General features: G+C 38.1%; 1 long non-coding RNA gene across 1 annotated transcript; it reads left to right on the top strand.

The window, feature by feature from the left end:
• The first annotated feature begins 5,642 nt into the window (after positions 1-5,642).
• Positions 5,643-9,769, top strand: LOC147831903 (uncharacterized). The gene is made up of 3 exons (XR_015520328.1): positions 5,643-5,852; positions 6,272-7,610; positions 7,678-9,769. It is a non-coding gene; the product is annotated as an uncharacterized LOC147831903 (long non-coding RNA).
• Positions 9,770-14,945: the final 5,176 nt, after the last annotated feature.

Consider the following 14,945-nt stretch of genomic DNA (forward strand, 5'->3'; position numbering starts at 1 on the left):
AGAAAACAAAAAACAAACCCAAAACAAAAGTAGAAATGTGAACATAGGACAATCTCCTTTCAGATACACCTCACCTTCGTTAGACAAAGTCCAGATTGACCTGGGAGCAATTTACCAATTATAGATTTAGAAAAAAACGTCTAATGGAAAATGTACAGAAAAATGCATTATGACTAATTAGTATGACAACTTGTTCCACTTCTTTTATATATAATATATAACTTGACATTAACTTTTTTCTCACACCCCACTGGTCATTTTTACGAGACAAAATTTTGTTGTTGAAAACTGTAAATTTGACTTTTGCATGCAAAAGTACTTGAGTAGGAGACATTTTACTCGATTTGGGTCATTAAAATAACTCTGACTACCAATATAATGATATAGGTAGCCTATATCTGCTGTAGTAACTTAAAACCTACAGTAGTTTGACAAAAAAAAAAGGAAAAAAAAAAAGAAAAAAAGACCAAAACAATACCCATTCTTGTCTTAAGGAAATTTTTATTGAGCAATTTTTTGAAGAACAGTAAGTTCATGACATGTTAAATATATAGTATATTCTGCTGGTTTTAAACATACATGCGTAATAATAAATACAGTCATGTAACATCCATAACATTACCATTATGTCTTAGGACATCTTTGATTAACTTTTTACTACCTTCCCCAAATGTTGAATAATGAAGGTACATTTTTAACAACTATTTACTTGTTAGGCTACTTTATTGTCAAACCACGTTGCGTACAAATGCATTCAACAGACCTGTATGACAGTGTATTGCTGTACATGACAAATAAAAACACGAAACAGGTGTTTAGAAAGAGAAGTTTATTTTGAACTTACCTTGGTCAATTTCTAAGAGCAGCCCCGAGAGAACTGACAACACCGAGCGAGAACCGCCGTGCTTTATAGGAATGCATATGCAAATATTTACATGGCGACGTCACTGCTGGGAGTCTCGTTGTTATGGTGAGCGCTGAGGAGAGCACGCCTCCCATTGGACCAAACAGGCTCGGGAATCTCCGTCACGGCGTGACGGCGAGTTGCGGACAAAAACATATTAAATATACTGAATATATATTTTTACATTTTTTTTGGTGCCGTGTGTTATTCTGGGATGCAGTAGAATAGGGAGACAGATGATTATAATTAAAGACCAATGACTCTGACAAACTCCTAGTGGTGGTAAGCTTCTTATTATCCAAGATCGCCATCTAGCGGTCTCATAACCTAATAGCATGTTACTTGCTACTCCACTACATCATGCCCGTAGCCGGGGTGGGGGCATGCCTAGCCCTAACTTAAACGTAAACCCAATTAGTACCTTACTAATTATTAACAAACAGCTAGTTAGTTTATTATGCCAGTAGTGTTAGTTTAATTGTTTGTTAATACTGTGAATTGTGACCTAAACTGAAAAAGTGTTGCCAAAAGGTCCAGCATTTGTCCTTTTAATTATTTTATGTAATTGAATATTATATATTTATCAAATAATGAATATAATATGTTTATATTCAATATATATTCCTGTCACGTCTGTGTTTTTGAGGCTGTTTGCTCACTTCATTCGTTTGTTTTTTTTTTTTGTTTTGTTCTGATCAGATATCCATCCGATCGCTCAAACCACTTCAGAAGGTCATCTGGGATGCGTTTCAGATGAAACTGGACAGGTCTAATCATAACCTGGAATGAGCTTAAGTGAGAATTGGTGTCTGTACTGCAGTTCGTTGGCCTATGCTAAAGCACGTAGTTCAATAGGCCTAGATGTCGACTAAATGAGCAGTCAGTCTTGTTGAGGCTAGCCTACTCCTAATTGAGTGGAGGAACTATGACGTCAATTTGTATGCAAAAACCCGGAAAAGAGTTAGAATTTTAGCAGTTCCGGTTCCTTCGTCCCAAAGTCAATGGGTTTTCTCGATGGGGTTTCAGTAAAATCGCTTAAATAAGGTTCGTGGCAAACACAAACTCAAAATACTTTCACGTTTTGTTCTACGACATAAAACACATCACTTACAGCACACTCTTGACTTTTTTAATGGGTTATGCTTCTTTAAAAAGACGCTTGCTATCAAGTTGCTAAATGGGACTACAGGCGGCGTCGGAGACATTATACGTCATCGAGCTGATCTGGTCTGGAGCGCAGCTCGCTCGTGTTGGGCATTTGGATTAGTCTGATATTTAGGTGTTTTCATGAATAGTATTATATAGTTTGTAGTATTATTCTAATTGGGAATTCAGATTGTGTGTAGATAATTCCTTCACTTGTAAAGGCTGACGAGACAGATTCATTTGCTAATCATTTATGCTAATTAAACAATATTATGAAGATAACGTCACTGCCTACTAGTGCAGCCGGTCTCTCTCCTGCTCTCAGTAATGCAAACGTATGAATAAACGTGTAGAACTACATGCATGTAGGTCAGTAAATGGTGAGTGCATTTTCATTTTTAGGGTGAACTATCTCTTTAGGGACTCAATACTTTGGTTGCCAAATCCAATAAAACAAGGTCTAATGGACCTTGTGCCATGCTAAGCAAGCGTCTCTCTCTTTATAGACGTCCGACCGTTTAAGCACTCTTTGGTTGTCAAAAATAAAAAGACACAAATAAATTGTAGTGATGAGACCCTCTATTTAGGATATAAATTTGCCATACATATAATATTTTTAGGTGACGCAGTAGGTAGTGCCGTTGCCTCACAGCAGGAAGGTCACTGGTTCGAGCCTCAGCTGGGTCAGCTACCGTTTCTGTGTGGAGTTTGCATGTTCTCCCTGCATTCGCGTGGGTTTTCCTCCGGGTGCTCCGGTTTCCCCCACAAGTCCAAAGACATGCGGTACAGGTGAATTGGGTGGGCTAAGTTTTCCGTAGTGTATGAGTGTGACTGAGTGTGTGTGTGTGGATGTTTCCCAGAGATGGGTTGCGGCCGGAAGGTCATCCGCTGCGTAAAAATTGTGCTGGATAAGTTGGCAGGTTAATTCCACGGTGGCGTGTAATAATAAAGGGACCAAGCCGAAAAGAAAATGAAGGAATAATATTTTTTAGATGCTTGAACTGTTATTGTCACCCTGAATGACCTTTTAGGGGATGTTTGGTGTCTTTTATTTAATTAGTTGTTTTGATGAGTGAAAACCTCCCCTTCAGTGTGTCTTTATGCCATGAACTATGTACTTTTTCAAAGGTCAAAAAGATACTTTCTAGAACAACATTGGCTTATTTTTTTGAGCCCCTCCAAATCATGCTAACAAAAAATGCTGAAAATACCACAATAAGTTCTACTTTACTACTGACCATATTTAAATGCCACAGTTTGACTTCTGACAGATCGGAGCTTTAGTGTGACATCAGTTAAAGCTGCACTAGGTGATCTGCCAAAATGCTAACTGGTTAGCATAATATTTCAAATACAATCCCTCCCCTGCTGTCCAAAGCCACGCCTCCTGAAATCACCAACGCGCACATTAAAGATGACGGACCCACTAGATCATGTCGCTCGCCAGTTAGAAAACTTGATAGTACTTTAAAAATACCACAATTCTGAACGAAAAACTGCATTATATCTAGCACGTTTTCAGTTAGCAAGCAAAACTTGTCATGATGTGCAATATTTCATGCATGCAAGGATCGCATGCAAATAAAGAGCCATCGGCCCTTAATTTTTGTCATAGAATTGTGTATTAGATTAGATTGTACGTCAGATCAACAGCACAGACTGAACTTAAAGCACCAGGTTAAACTTTATGACCCCTTTATGGTAATCAAATTGAAAATGAACACAGGCCACAACTGACCATTGAGGATGATCTCCAAAATTAAACCAATGGACTTGTCCTGAACACATGCTGTCCACCAGTCTCCTTGAGGTTAGGTTATTAATATTAAATTAAAGAAATGAATAAATGATTATACACACTATATAGCCCATGACTGTTAAGACTGTTGCACTCTTTGTGTTGGCAATATGCTCATGTTTATATAGGCCTATTGTTATGTGTGCAACATTTGTATATTTATAGCCACCTCTGAGAAATGTCGGGGTCACAATGGTTTTAAGAAAAGACTTAAAAAGTCATACATTTGAAATAGTGACTGACACCTGCAGAAACCATGGTTGTGATGTTCCATTCCACTATAGACATGGTTACATCAAAACGAGTATTAAATATTAAGCCAAAAATATAAAACCGAATTATGTATACGCTACTATTTTTATAAAGTGATATGTGCAAATAAAAATACACACTTTTGTCTTTGCAGACTTTTCATCTTTGCATAAACTTGTGTTGTATTACAGTTTTTTTTTTTTTCAGTCGCTTTGGTAAACTTCTCAGATTTGAAATTTGCTGAGCAGTGAGTGCATTTCTCAAAACAGCACATACAAATAGCCAAACAGCATGGATTACCTGCAAAGGCCAGTCTCTTGCTTAAAGTCCTTGGTTCATCTCTCAATGAACATGTCAGTGCCGTCAGAATGACAAGTCCTTGTGTCATTGTGTACGGATAAGACAGTCAAATTACTTACTCATGTTGTCAATGTAACAGCGTACTCTGGATGGACGTCCTCATGTAAGCTACGGCTAATTTATTTCATTTTTTTGCGGCTTGTACTGTGATTCGTTGCCAGATCATGTCATTGTGATACAGAAAGAAAAAGACAGCACTTCATAGGACAAAGAAAACAAAAAACAAACCCAAAACAAAAGTAGAAATGTGAACATAGGACAGTCTCCTTTCAGATACACCTCACCTTCGTTAGACAAAGTCCAGATTGACCTGGGAGCAATTTACCAATTATAGATTTAGAAAAAAACGTCTAATGGAAATGTACAGAAAAATGCATTATGACTAAATAGTATGACAACTTGTTCCACTTCTTTTATATATAATATATAACTTGACATTAACTTTTTTCTCACACCCCACTGGTCATTTTTACAAGACAAAATTTTGTTGTTGAAAACTGTAAATTTGACTTTTGCATGCAAAAAGTACTTGAGTAGGAGACATTTTACTCGATTTGGGTCATTAAAATAACTCTGACTACCAATATAATGATATAGGTAGCCTATATCTGCTGTAGTAACTTAAAACCTACAGTAGTTTGACAAAAAAAAGGGGGAAAAAAAAGAAAAAGACCAAAACAATACCCATTCTTGTCTTAAGGAAATTTTTATTGAGCAATTTTTTGAAGAACAGTAAGTTCATGACATGTTAAATATATAGTATATTCTGCTGGTTTTAAACATACATACGTAATAATAAATACAGTCATGTAACATCCATAACATTACCATTATGTCTTAGGACATCTTTGATTAACTTTTTACTACCTTCCCCAAATGTTGACTAATGAAGGTACATTTTTAACAACTATTTACTTGTTAGGCTACTTTATTGTCAAACCACGTTGCGTACAAATGCATTCAACAGACCTGTATGACAGTGTATTGCTGTACATGACAAATAAAAACACGAGACAGGTGTTTAGAAAGAGAAGTTTATTTTGAACTTACCTTGGTCAATTTCTAAGAGCAGCCCCGAGAGAACTGACAACACCGAGCGAGAACCGCCGTGCTTTATAGGAATGCATATGCAAATGTTTACATGGCGACGTCACTGCTGAGAGTCTCGTTGTCATGGTGAGCGCTGAGGAGAGCACGCCTCCCATTGGACCAAACAGGCTCGGGAATCTCCGTCACGGCGTGACGGCGAGTTGCGGACAAAAACATATTAAATATACTGAATATATATTTTTACATTTTTTTTGGTGCCGTGTGTTATTCTGGGATGCAGTAGAATAGGGAGACAGATGATTATAATTAAAGACCAATGACTCTGACAAACTCCTAGTGGTGGTAAGCTTCTTATTATCCAAGATCGCCATCTAGCGGTCACATAACCTAATAGCATGTTACTTGCTACTCCACTACATCATGCCCGTAGCCGGGGTGGGGGCATGCCTAGCCCTAACCTAAACGTAAACCCAATTAGTACCTTACTAATTATTAACAAACAGCTAGTTAGTTTATTATGCCAGTAGTGTTAGTTTAATTGTTTGTTAATACTGTGAATTGTGACCTGAACTGAAAAAGTGTTGCCAAAAGGTCCAGCATTTGTCCTTTTAATTATTTTATGTAATTGAATATTATATATTTATCAAATAATGAATATAATATGTTTATATTCAATATATATTCCTGTCACGTCTGTGTTTTTGAGGCTGTTTGCTCACTTCATTCGTTTGTTTTTTTTTTTTTTGTTTTGTTCTGATCAGATATCCATCCGATCGCTCAAACCACTTCAGAAGGTCATCTGGGATGCGTTTCAGATGAAACTGGACAGGTCTAATCATAACCTGGAATGAGCTTAAGTGAGAATTGGTGTCTGTACTGCAGTTCGTTGGCCTATGCTAAAGCACGTAGTTCAATAGGCCTAGATGTCGACTAAATGAGCAGTCAGTCTTGTTGAGGCTAGCCTACTCCTAATTGAGTGGAGGAACTATGACGTCAATTTGTATGCAAAAACCCGGAAAAGAGTTAGAATTTTAGCAGTTCCGGTTCCTTCGTCCCAAAGTCAATGGGTTTTCTCGATGGGGTTTCAGTAAAATCGCTTAAATAAGGTTCGTGGCAAACACAAACTCAAAATACTTTCACGTTTTGTTCTACGACACAAAACACATCACTTACAGCACACTCTTGACTTTTTTAATGGGTTATGCTTCTTTAAAAAGACGCTTGCTATCAAGTTGCTAAATGGGACTACAGGCGGCGTCGGAGACATTATACGTCATCGAGCTGATCTGGTCTGGAGCGCAGCTCGCTCGTGTTGGGCATTTGGATTAGTCTGATATTTAGGTGTTTTCATGAATAGTATTATATAGTTTGTAGTATTATTCTAATTGGGAATTCAGATTGTGTGTAGATAATTCCTTCACTTGTAAAGGCTGACGAGACAGATTCATTTGCTAATCATTTATGCTAATTAAACAATATTATGAAGATAACGTCACTGCCTACTAGTGCAGCCGGTCTCTCTCCTGCTCTCAGTAATGCAAACGTATGAATAAACGTGTAGAACTACATGCATGTAGGTCAGTAAATGGTGAGTGCATTTTCATTTTTAGGGTGAACTATCTCTTTAGGGACTCAATACTTTGGTTGCCAAATCCAATAAAACAAGGTCTAATGGACCTTGTGCCATGCTAAGCAAGCGTCTCTCTCTTTATAGACGTCCGACCGTTTAAGCACTCTTTGGTTGTCAAAAATAAAAAGACACAAATAAATTGTAGTGATGAGACCCTCTATTTAGGATATAAATTTGCCATACATATAATATTTTTAGGTGACGCAGTAGGTAGTGCCGTTGCCTCACAGCAGGAAGGTCACTGGTTCGAGCCTCAGCTGGGTCAGCTACCGTTTCTGTGTGGAGTTTGCATGTTCTCCCTGCATTCGCGTGGGTTTTCCTCCGGGTGCTCCGGTTTCCCCCACAAGTCCAAAGACATGCGGTACAGGTGAATTGGGTGGGCTAAGTTTTCCGTAGTGTATGAGTGTGACTGAGTGTGTGTGTGTGGATGTTTCCCAGAGATGGGTTGCGGCCGGAAGGTCATCCGCTGCGTAAAAATTGTGCTGGATAAGTTGGCCGGTTAATTCCACGGTGGCGTGTAATAATAAAGGGACCAAGCCGAAAAGAAAATGAAGGAATAATATTTTTTAGATGCTTGAACTGTTATTGTCACCCTGAATGACCTTTTAGGGGATGTTTGGTGTCTTTTATTTAATTAGTTGTTTTGATGAGTGAAAACCTCCCCTTCAGTGTGTCTTTATGCCATGAACTATGTACTTTTTCAAAGGTCAAAAAGATACTTTCAAGAACAACATTGGCTTATTTTTTTGAGCCCCTCCAAATCATGCTAACAAAAAATGCTGAAAATACCACAATAAGTTCTACTTTACTACTGACCATATTTAAATGCCACAGTTTGACTTCTGACAGATCGGAGCTTTAGTGTGACATCAGTTAAAGCTGCACTAGGTGATCTGCCAAAATGCTAACTGGTTAGCATAATATTTCAAATACAATCCCTCCCCTGCTGTCCAAAGCCACGCCTCCTGAAATCACCAACGCGCACATTAAAGATGACGGACCCACTAGATCATGTCGCTCGCCAGTTAGAAAACTTGATAGTACTTTAAAAATACCACAATTCTGAACGAAAAACTGCATTATATCTAGCACGTTTTCAGTTAGCAAGCAAAACTTGTCATGATGTGCAATATTTCATGCATGCAAGGATCGCATGCAAATAAAGAGCCATCGGCCCTTAATTTTTGTCATAGAATTGTGTATTAGATTAGATTGTACGTCAGATCAACAGCACAGACTGAACTTATAGCACCAGGTTAAACTTTATGACCCCTTTATGGTAATCAAATTGAAAATGAACACAGGCCACAACTGACCATTGAGGATGATCTCCAAAATTAAACCAATGGACTTGTCCTGAACACATGCTGTCCACCAGTCTCCTTGAGGTTAGGTTATTAATATTAAATTAAAGAAATGAATAAATGATTATACACACTATATAGCCCATGACTGTTAAGACTGTTGCACTCTTTGTGTTGGCAATATGCTCATGTTTATATAGGCCTATTGTTATGTGTGCAACATTTGTATATTTATAGCCACCTCTGAGAAATGTCGGGGTCACAATGGTTTTAAGAAAAGACTTAAAAAGTCATACATTTGAAATAGTGACTGACACCTGCAGAAACCATGGTTGTGATGTTCCATTCCACTATAGACATGGTTACATCAAAACGAGTATTAAATATTAAGCCAAAAATATAAAACCGAATTATGTATACGCTACTATTTTTATAAAGTGATATGTGCAAATAAAAATACACACTTTTGTCTTTGCAGACTTTTCATCTTTGCATAAACTTGTGTTGTATTACAGTTTTTTTTTTCAGTCGCTTTGGTAAACTTCTCAGATTTGAAATTTGCTGAGCAGTGAGTGCATTTCTCAAAACAGCACATACAAATAGCCAAACAGCATGGATTACCTGCAAAGGCCAGTCTCTTGCTTAAAGTCCTTGGTTCATCTCTCAATGAACATGTCAGTGCCGTCAGAATGACAAGTCCTTGTGTCATTGTGTACGGATAAGACAGTCAAATTACTTACTCATGTTGTCAATGTAACAGCGTACTCTGGATGGACGTCCTCATGTAAGCTACGGCTAATTTATTTCATTTTTTTGCGGCTTGTACTGTGATTCGTTGCCAGATCATGTCATTGTGATACAGAAAGAAAAAGACAGCACTTCATAGGACAAAGAAAACAAAAAACAAACCCAAAACAAAAGTAGAAATGTGAACATAGGACAGTCTCCTTTCAGATACACCTCACCTTCGTTAGACAAAGTCCAGATTGACCTGGGAGCAATTTACCAATTATAGATTTAGAAAAAAACGTGTAATGGAAATGTACAGAAAAATGCATTATGACTAATTAGTATGACAACTTGTTCCACTTCTTTTATATATAATATATAACTTGACATTAACTTTTTTCTCACACCCCACTGGTCATTTTTACGAGACAAAATTTTGTTGTTGAAAACTGTAAATTTGACTTTTGCATGCAAAAAGTACTTGAGTAGGAGACATTTTACTCGATTTGGGTCATTAAAATAACTCTGACTACCAATATAATGATATAGGTAGCCTATATCTGCTGTAGTAACTTAAAACCTACAGTAGTTTGACAAAAAAAAGGAAAAAAAAAAGAAAAAAAGACCAAAACAATACCCATTCTTGTCTTAAGGAAATTTTTATTGAGCAATTTTTTGAAGAACAGTAAGTTCATGACATGTTAAATATATAGTATATTCTGCTGGTTTTAAACATACATGCGTAATAATAAATACAGTCATGTAACATCCATAACATTACCATTATGTCTTAGGACATCTTTGATTAACTTTTTACTACCTTCCCCAAATGTTGACTAATGAAGGTACATTTTTAACAACTATTTACTTGTTAGGCTACTTTATTGTCAAACCACGTTGCGTACAAATGCATTCAACAGACCTGTATGGCAGTGTATTGCTGTACATGACAAATAAAAACACGAAACAGGTGTTTAGAAAGAGAAGTTTATTTTGAACTTACCTTGGTCAATTTCTAAGAGCAGCCCCGAGAGAACTGACAACACCGAGCGAGAACCGCCGTGCTTTATAGGAATGCATATGCAAATGTTTACATGGCGACGTCACTGCTGGGAGTCTCGTTGTCATGGTGAGCGCTGAGGAGAGCACGCCTCCCATTGGACCAAACAGGCTCGGGAATCTCCGTCACGGCGTGATGGCGAGTTGCGGACAAAAACATATTAAATATACTGAATATATATTTTTACATTTTTGTTTTGGTGCCGTGTGTTATTCTGGGATGCAGTAGAATAGGGAGACAGATGATTATAATTAAAGACCAATGACTCTGACAAACTCCTAGTGGTGGTAAGCTTCTTATTATCCAAGATCGCCATCTAGCGGTCACATAACCTAATAGCATGTTACTTGCTACTCCACTACATCATGCCCGTAGCCGGGGTGGGGGCATGCCTAGCCCTAACCTAAACGTAAACCCAATTAGTACCTTACTAATTATTAACAAACAGCTAGTTAGTTTATTATGCCAGTAGTGTTAGTTTAATTGTTTGTTAATACTGTGAATTGTGACCTGAACTGAAAAAGTGTTGCCAAAAGGTCCAGCATTTGTCCTTTTAATTATTTTATGTAATTGAATATTATATATTTATCAAATAATGAATATAATATGTTTATATTCAATATATATTCCTGTCACGTCTGTGTTTTTGAGGCTGTTTGCTCACTTCATTCGTTTGTTTTTTTTTTTTTTTTTGTTCTGATCAGATATCCATCCGATCGCTCAAACCACTTCAGAAGGTCATCTGGGATGCGTTTCAGATGAAACTGGACAGGTCTAATCATAACCTGGAATGAGCTTAAGTGAGAATTGGTGTCTGTACTGCAGTTCGTTGGCCTATGCTAAAGCACGTAGTTCAATAGGCCTAGATGTCGACTAAATGAGCAGTCAGTCTTGTTGAGGCTAGCCTACTCCTAATTGAGTGGAGGAACTATGACGTCAATTTGTATGCAAAAACCCGGAAAAGAGTTAGAATTTTAGCAGTTCCGGTTCCTTCGTCCCAAAGTCAATGGGTTTTCTCGATGGGGTTTCAGTAAAATCGCTTAAATAAGGTTCGTGGCAAACACAAACTCAAAATACTTTCACGTTTTGTTCTACGACACAAAACACATCACTTACAGCACACTCTTGACTTTTTTAATGGGTTATGCTTCTTTAAAAAGACGCTTGCTATCAAGTTGCTAAATGGGACTACAGGCGGCGTCGGAGACATTATACGTCATCGAGCTGATCTGGTCTGGAGCGCAGCTCGCTCGTGTTGGGCATTTGGATTAGTCTGATATTTAGGTGTTTTCATGAATAGTATTATATAGTTTGTAGTATTATTCTAATTGGGAATTCAGATTGTGTGTAGATAATTCCTTCACTTGTAAAGGCTGACGAGACAGATTCATTTGCTAATCATTTATGCTAATTAAACAATATTATGAAGATAACGTCACTGCCTACTAGTGCAGCCGGTCTCTCTCCTGCTCTCAGTAATGCAAACGTATGAATAAACGTGTAGAACTACATGCATGTAGGTCAGTAAATGGTGAGTGCATTTTCATTTTTAGGGTGAACTATCTCTTTAGGGACTCAATACTTTGGTTGCCAAATCCAATAAAACAAGGTCTAATGGACCTTGTGCCATGCTAAGCAAGCGTCTCTCTCTTTATAGACGTCCGACCGTTTAAGCACTCTTTGGTTGTCAAAAATAAAAAGACACAAATAAATTGTAGTGATGAGACCCTCTATTTAGGATATAAATTTGCCATACATATAATATTTTTAGGTGACGCAGTAGGTAGTGCCGTTGCCTCACAGCAGGAAGGTCACTGGTTCGAGCCTCAGCTGGGTCAGCTACCGTTTCTGTGTGGAGTTTGCATGTTCTCCCTGCATTCGCGTGGGTTTTCCTCCGGGTGCTCCGGTTTCCCCCACAAGTCCAAAGACATGCGGTACAGGTGAATTGGGTGGGCTAAGTTTTCCGTAGTGTATGAGTGTGACTGAGTGTGTGTGTGTGGATGTTTCCCAGAGATGGGTTGCGGCCGGAAGGTCATCCGCTGCGTAAAAATTGTGCTGGATAAGTTGGCAGGTTAATTCCACGGTGGCGTGTAATAATAAAGGGACCAAGCCGAAAAGAAAATGAAGGAATAATATTTTTTAGATGCTTGAACTGTTATTGTCACCCTGAATGACCTTTTAGGGGATGTTTGGTGTCTTTTATTTAATTAGTTGTTTTGATGAGTGAAAACCTCCCCTTCAGTGTGTCTTTATGCCATGAACTATGTACTTTTTCAAAGGTCAAAAAGATACTTTCTAGAACAACATTGGCTTATTTTTTTGAGCCCCTCCAAATCATGCTAACAAAAAATGCTGAAAATACCACAATAAGTTCTACTTTACTACTGACCATATTTAAATGCCACAGTTTGACTTCTGACAGATCGGAGCTTTAGTGTGACATCAGTTAAAGCTGCACTAGGTGATCTGCCAAAATGCTAACTGGTTAGCATAATATTTCAAATACAATCCCTCCCCTGCTGTCCAAAGCCACGCCTCCTGAAATCACCAACGCGCACATTAAAGATGACGGACCCACTAAATCAGGGGTTTTCAAACCTTTTCAGCTGAGGGCCCCTTTGTGTAGGGCGAATTCTTTTGGGGACCTCCCAAAAATAAAAATGACGCCACCCCCTCAAATTAACAACTGTACTTAATTTTTTTTTTATTGTATTATTCAATACATTTATATTATTATATATTATTCAATAAATTTATATTATTCATTATCTGGATTAATTTTTGTAAGATGTTAGTAGAGTTGACATGGTTTTAGTGCTTCAATCTATTGATCAAATCTTGATGCGCAGTACTCATTGTGGTTTGCTCTCACTGAATTATTCCATCAAGCCATATTTGGTGTACAAGTTGTCACGTTTACACAGTTTTTATGCCATTTTTATGCTTTTTTTCAGCCTATGCACAGCTAGACTTCTGTATTTACCCTTACAGCTGAGAGTCTAAATGTATCTAAAGATTTAAAGCTTTAAAGTTTTAAAGAGTTTTGTCATTCATCAGCCTGTTAACAGTTAACTGTACTGTTGTAACTAGCAATACTACAATAGAGGCTGTAGTGGTTCAGTGTGTTTTGTTTATTTTTATTCCTTTTTTTTGTGCACATCATAATTTACACAGGTCGACAATCCTGACTTACACTGATAAAAAATAATTTCCTAAATGCAATCTAGAATTGGGTATTCAAGTTCAAAGAGCCACAAGTTTTACTTTGCATAATTTTAGAAGCTTTGCTGACTTTAAAATGTTCATACCAGTTTGTTCTATTAATAATAATACTGAACATTACATTTAAATTAGTTACACAAACAAATATGGGAAAAAGTGGAACAAAATGCATTTATATTCAGAGTATTAAAATTTGATCAGATATGTTGAGCTCCATTAGATACAGAGCACTAATACATTTTAATATTTAATAATTATTAGCCCTATAACATAACACAAACAGATACATTATAATTTTTAAAGGCTATAGTGCTTTTACTCAGTGTGTATACAATTTAGTTTTTTTAATCATCCAGTTATGAACCATTGTGAGAGGTCCACTGCAGAGCTCATCCAGCTATCATTAGTGTAACAGGAGTGAAACCAAGTGTGCCGCAAGCCTACGTTTGAGTGAGGGTCTCGGCCCCCTGGGGGCTGGCTGCAGTACAAGTCATAAAGCCCGCCTTCTCCGTGTTAATGAAGGAGACTTGAGCCCAAATAAAAAAAAATATTACACTTGCAATAAAATGTCCCGAAAGATAGTTCTGGTCGATTAAGGCACTGATTATTGTGCTGAAATAGGTGCAGATCTTCATTTTTGTAAACAGTTTGTTTTTAGCAGTAATTTAATGCTGGGCGTGTCATCGTGATTGACAGCTGTGATTGACAGTTTCTCAAAGCGCGGCGTCTGAGCTTCGGCAGGAGACTGAAGTAGACTGAAATGTTATTATTCGATTTCTGTGTTATTTTACCATGACAAAATGAGTTCAGCAGTAAACTATAGTTTCTGACATACATGATCCTGGTGGAACACTGTTTATTCGCCAAGTTCAGGGCTTTTTTCGGGCTTTATTAGTTTGCTGATACACGCCTAGCCACCCAGATAGCAAAACACAGTTCCGGCTAGATTCTCGCCTGCCGGAGACTTATCTCTTAGAGCTCAGACTGACTAACGTCTGCTGGACCTACTCCGGATGCCTGGACTCACTACCCAATTCCAGCCCGAGTCAATCGAGCCAGATGCAGCGGCCGAGCGAGCCGGCGCTGCCGCATGCGAGCCGGAATCAGCCCGCGACGCCGCGAGTAAGTTATGCGCTGCGGCCTGGAGCTGGCGCGATTGAATATATAAAACCCTCATATTTGTTAACGTTATTACATCCATTTGTGTTGATATGACAGCAAACGCATGCTGAGAAGTTCGGGGGCGTGGTTGATTTTACATAAAGCGTTTGATTGGAAGCTCGACTCTGCTCATTTTCGCAGCTCCTCCTCTGGCTCCATCAGACAGTCCTTCTGCGCATGTCTGGCTCCAATTTCAGCAGTCTTTTGCGACAGTTTGTGCCCGTCAAGCAGGCGTTTTGCCCTCAAGGCGTTCAATGGGAAAAGAGGCTGTTGCGTCGTCCATATTTTTTACAGTCATTGAGTGAAACTGAGCACTCGCTGATGTGATG

The sequence above is a fragment of the Danio rerio genome, chromosome 21 (assembly GCF_052040795.2).
Source record: "Danio rerio strain M-AB ecotype USA chromosome 21, GRCz13ab, whole genome shotgun sequence".
Classification (NCBI taxonomy): Eukaryota; Metazoa; Chordata; class Actinopteri; order Cypriniformes; family Danionidae; genus Danio; species Danio rerio.